The sequence below is a fragment of the Chiloscyllium plagiosum genome, unplaced genomic scaffold (assembly GCF_037043375.1).
Source record: "Chiloscyllium plagiosum isolate Xiang-an unplaced genomic scaffold, Cpla_swu_hap1 HiC_scaffold_42, whole genome shotgun sequence".
NCBI lineage: Eukaryota > Metazoa > Chordata > Chondrichthyes > Orectolobiformes > Hemiscylliidae > Chiloscyllium > Chiloscyllium plagiosum.
Window position 1 is genome coordinate 45,853,572 of NW_028270180.1, and position 6,194 is coordinate 45,859,765.

Sequence of the window (6,194 nt, forward strand, 5' to 3'; positions counted from 1 at the left end):
TTGCTTTAAATTTTTAACTAAGACATTGGCATGAAACTCGCAACCACTGTGAACCTGGAAGGCGATGGTTCAGAATTTAACAAGGACCTCGCAAGGTTTGTGGAATGGACCAACGAATGATTCATGAAATTTAACAAAGGCATTTCTGAAATGATTAATTTAGCTAGGAAGAATGTCGAGACACAAATTCACATCTCTGTTTGCATTTCAATATACTATAAATTACTTTTCTATTATATCCTAAAATACTTGTGTCTTTGTTCATATTTAATACACTCTATCTTGTTCCGGTGTTAAGATAGTTTCTTTATTTATTTCACTCAAGACTGTATGCTGTATTTTTGCCTCAGTATTGACCAAACTCGGTTTGGTGCCAGCTTATACCACTTGAGCTGCTTTTTCAGGAAGTGAGTCTCTCCACCTGTTTTGTCAAAATAATCTGTTCATGCTTAGATCAAAATAAATCCTGTTAATATCATCCCAAATTCAGGCTGGGTTATTTTGTATTTATTCATTGGAAATGAACAGAATATGACCGGCCTGTTCTTGGTGGAGTGGGAGAGGGAGTTAAAGTGGTCAGCCATGGGGCCGTGGGGTTGGTTGGCATGGGTGTCCCAGAGATGTTCTCTGAAATGATCCGGAAGTTAGTGTCCTGTCTCCCTGATGTCGAGGAGACCACAGCAGGTGGAACAGACACAGTGGATGACATTTGTGGAAGTATAGATAAATTTGTCCGGGATGTGGTAGGATCATTTGGGACCTTGTCGGAGGTGAGGGGGGAGGTGTGGGCGCAGGTTTTGCACTTACTGTGATGGCAAGGGAAGGTGACAGGGGTGGGGACGTGTGGGCTGGTGGAGGGGCATGGACCTGACGAGGGAGTCGCGGAGGGAATGGTGTCTCCGGAATGCAGATAGGGATAGGGAGGGAAATATACCCCGAGTGATGGGGTCTGTTTACAGGTGGTGGAAGCAGCGGAGGATGATATGATGTATGTGAGGTTGGTGCGGTGGAAGATGAGGACCAGGAGGGCCCCCTGTTGCGATTGGAGGGATGGGGTTCAAGGGCATCGTCGACCACATGGGAGGGGAAATTGCAGTCTTTGAAAAAGGAGGTTATCCGGGATGTTTTATGGTGGAACTGGTCCTCCTGGGAGTAGGTGCGGTGGAGGCAGAGGAATTGACAATAAGGGATGGCATTTTTACAGGAGGTTGGGTGGGAGGAGTGTAGCCCAGGTAGCTGTGGGAGTCAATGGGCTTGCAGTAAATGTTTAGTCAGTCACAGGAGATAGAAGTGGAGAGGTCTAGGAAAGGGAAGGAGGTGTCCAAGATGGTCCCTGTGAAGTTTAGGTCAGGGTGGAAGGCTTTAGTCAAGTTGATGAACTGTTCAACCTCCTAGTGGTAGCATGAGGTGGCATTGATACAGTCATCAATGTAGCGGTGGTAAAGGTGGGCAATGATACCGGTGTAGCTGTGGAAGATTGACTGTTCCACATATCTGACGAAGAGGCAGGCATAGCTGGGGTCCATACAGGTGTCCATGGATACCCCTTTGGCTTGGAGGAAGTGGGAGGATTGAAAGGAAATGTAGATGAGGTTGAGCATGTACTGCTTGGGTTGGCGTGACAGGAAGAAACGGAGGGCTTCGAGGCCTACATCATGGCGCTTGGATGTGTACAGGGCCTGGACATTCTGTTCTCTCTGGGGCTTATCAATAGCTTGCAGTTATTATGGAACTGCAATGGCAATGGCTGGGAACTCGGAGAGACCAATGTTTAAGTCTTCTGCTTGAAGCAAATTTTGACCAGAACATTTAAACACCACAAAGTTCACTGTAGGAAATGCTAGGGCTGCAACTTTTAATAATATTTGAAACTTTATTAAAAATAGGAATTTTTAGTCATAGTTTCTGAAATAATCAAGAAAAGAATTAACCGTTAGAACAAGCTCTTTCAAAGAGAGAGGATTTGCAAAGATTGAAACCATACAGTGCTGTGCTTTATTTGAATTCAACGTCGGTCAGAGTTCGATACAGCCAAGGTGATCTCTTCATATATTGATTCTGTTAATCTGACACACCAACATACTGTATTATTTGTTTAGTTGATCAAAATTTAGGAAACAGATCAAACAGAATGTATTCGGCTGGGAAGGTGATGGATACAGAAGACAGAATCAAAAACTGGGAACATTAAATCTGAAGAGAGAGTAACAAGTAGTACAAGATCAAAGACATGACAAGATGCATGTCGATATGTCCCAGACGTTAGTGAATCGAATGAGCTTGTTAGATAGTCGAGAGACTCGTCCAATGATGTCCTGGAATCAGACCGTGAAACAGAGATCGAAAGGGCAATTTGCAAATGTCACTTCAATGTAATCACTTCATACTCTGTGTCCTGATATAGGCCACATTGGCAGATGTTTCCGCTAGATTCCATCCCCTGGGTTTATTTTCTGATCAGAAGTGAGATGTGTGGCTTGCTGCTGGCACATAGAAACAGGAAGTTGTGTGCCAGCTGAGAATGATACATCAGGCGCTACTTTCCGTATTATCAGCACAAAGTCTTCCTGCCTCTGAGGGGGAACACACACTGACAGTGTCAAGAACAAACGGACAGATTGCTGTTGGTTTCAACACTGTATTCAATACCATTCCATTTCCCAGAATGAAACAGAAGAGACACAAGATTATTTCAGCTAGAGTAAATTATCTGTCAGAGAGATAAGAAGAGTTGTCATCGGGTGAAAGGAGCTAAGTGACAATGTGTAGTTTCACTCATAAACCTATGTTTAAAAGTAGAAAGCTTGAGGGAAGTTAATAAGTAAATCTAAGAGACAGCATTCATTAAAAGTTGAAATTGTAAGGTTTAAGCAATAAAATTCAGCATGGCTTTGGTGGAAGTGATATCATATCGGAAGTGGTTGATTCTGTTTTTCGGAGAGGCAATGAGATGTGATATCGGGTGTAAAAAGTGGATGTAATGCTTCTTGACTTCAATCAGGTTTTTGACTAGCTCTTACATGTTTAATATGGTAAGGGTTCATGGGATCTGGTGCAGTTTGGCAAATTATTCGAAGGTAGTCATTGTGAAGACATCTTGTGTCCAGTGGCTTACTACATGACTGGTTGCTGGATCCTTTGATGTTTGCAGCGTATATGAACAGTCTAGTCAAGAATGTAGCAATTTTCATCAGTAAGTTCAAAGATGAGGTGAAAAACGTTTGGTTTTGCAATTAGTGAGGAGGAAAGCCAGTGTGACATCGATGAGCTTGCCTGTCGGAGAGAAGAATTGAAAACAGAACATTACATCCTAAAGTCTGTGAAGTAAAGTATTTTCGAGACTAACAATTTAAGCGAATATACGATGCATTGTTGGAATCTACACAATACAAAGGAAAAGCGATCTTCTGTTGTGAATATCCACATTATGGAGTGGGGGTTGGAGTTATAGTCTGGAGATATTGTAGCTAGACCATTAATTCAGGAAACAGGGGTCTGAGCCCACAGTGCTGCCATATCAAGACATGAATTAAAGTTGATAATTAAACAACTCATTGAAGGAATAAGCTCCACAGATATTTCCTTGCTCTGCTTTGGAGAGCACAACACATCAGCACAAAAGTCAAGGCTGAAGCATTCACAGCAATCTTCAGCCAGAAGTGCCAATTGTCTGATCCATCTCGGCATCTTTCATAGATCACCAATATCACAGATACCTGTCAGCAGGGAATTCGCCTCTCTCCATGTGAAATCAAGGCACTGTTGGCCGGTGGGGGGGGGGGGGGGGGGGGGCGGGGGGGGGGAGGGGGGGCAGGGGTTACTGCAAATGCTATGGAGCCTGACAAAATTCTGGCAATAATACTGATGACTTGTGTTAGCCCGGTACAGCTAAAACACTGGCATGGACAATGTGGAAAATAGGCCAGGCACGTCCTGTGCACAGAAAATAGGTCAAACCACCCTGGCGAATTACTGCCCCATCAGTCCATGCTCAATCATGAGTTAGATGTAGGGAGGTGCTATCAAGCAGCACTAGCTCAGCAATAACCTGTGTAAATGTGGGTTACGCAAGGCCTACTCAGCTCATGTCTGAATTACAGACTTGATTTAAACATGGACAAAGAACTGAATTCCAGAAATGAGGGGAGAGTGACAGCCCTTCACATTAAGGTCACATTCGACAGAGGGTGATATTATGGAGCCTAGCAAAACTGGGTTCAATGGGTATCAGGTGACAACCTCCCTGCTGCCTGCAGTCATACCTCACACATTGCAAGATGGCTCTGCTTGTTAGAGGGCAGTCATCTCAGCCAAAGCAAATCCCTGTTGGAGTTCCTGAAGAAAGTGTCCTTGGCCCAATCATGTTCAGCTGCTGCAGCAATGACCTTTCCTCCATCAGAAGGTCAGAAGTGAAATCTGCATTAATCTCGCACTTCTTAGTGACTCCTCAGTCCACATTCAAACACAACAAAATTTGGACAATTTCCAGACTTGAACTGACAAGTGGCACATAGCATTCACACGACAAAGCTGCGAGACAATGACCATTGACAATAAGAGACAACCTAACCAAAGCCCTTGACATTCAATCGTGTTACCTTCACTGAATCCCTCACCATTGACAACCTGGGTTTTATTGTTCATTAGAAATTAAGCTGGACACTCCATATAAATACAATGGTTGTACGAGCAGGCCGGAGGCGAGGAATACTGCAGCGAGTAACTCACCCTCCTGACTCGCAAAGCCAATTGACTGTCTAAGAGACAGAGGTCAGGAGGCTAATAGCACAGCTCGCCCCTTGACTGGATAGGAGCAGCTTCAACTGCACTCAAGAAGCTTGGAATTGTCCAGGACAAAGCATCCCACGTGATCAGTAGCACATCCACAAGCGTCCATTGCCTCCAAATCTGATTCTTAGTACCTGCCATATGCACTATCTAAAATCCTACACTGCAGTAACTTAGCCACTTCCTTAGACAGTACTTTCCCACTACCACTTGCATCTCGAAGGACAGGAGCAGCAGATACATGGGAACAGCACCACTGTAAGCTCCTCTCTAAAACACTCGGCATCCTGACATGGAAATATGTCACCGATCCTTTACTGTAATTGGGTCAAAATCTGGAATTCCCTTCCTCAGGCCATTTTGGAACATGTTATTTCAGAAAGGCAGCTTACTGCCATCTGCTGAAGGACAACTACGGACAACTAAAAGCAACCACCGTGTTCCAGGAGTTAATAAAAAACTAATTGAAGCTAACATGACAGTTTGATAAAGTGGTTGAGGAGGCATTATGAGTATGTAATAAGCAATCAAAAGGTTTGAAGTAAAGTTCCAGAATCAGTCCCTACCATGGTAGCTTCAATTAATAAAAGAGTTTGAAATGAAAATGCTGGAATAATGAACGATAATCACAGACCTACCAAAGGTTTGAAGCATGTTACATGGTTCAGTATTGTCCTTCAGAGGAGGTCGTCTGACCTTCCTACCTGGCCTGCACTACCCGTTCAACAATAAGGTGATGGTCCTTTCCTGTGCCGAACCTGACTAAGAAACCCATCAGGAGAAAGTGAGGACTGCAGGTGCTGGAGATCAGAGTTGAGAGTGTAGTGCTGGAAAAGCACAGCAGATCAGGCAGCATCCGAGGAGCAGGAAAATCAACGTTCCAGGAATAACCCCTTCATCAGGTATCCTAATGAAGGCCTCATGCCCGAAACATCGATTCTCCTGCTCCTCGGACGCTGCCTGACCTGCTGTGCTTTTCCAGCACTACAGTCTCGACTGAGAAGCCATTTGGCTGTAATAAAGCTTCTTAAGAAAAATCAACCATAATTAGCCGAGCAAGATGGCAGGCCTTCAAAAAGGTAGCTGATGATCACCTTCTTGGGATATGTGACTAACTTTTTCATAAGTCAGTGAAGAATTCAAAAAATGCAAATGACGGTGAGTCAGGCTCTTCAGACAGAGTCCGGTACACAGTTTAGATTGATGACTGGATACAAAGTCTCCTGTGACGTTGCTGTGAACAGCAGGAGAGTTCTTGCCAGTATTGCACTCCAATATTTGTTCATGAGGTAAAGTGTCAGATTGATTGCATTTCTGTTTGTGACCGCTTTCTGTGCATTCCCAATATTAGGATCACAGCGGTGACACCATGACACCAATATTCCCAAACTCCAGTTTGATGCTGG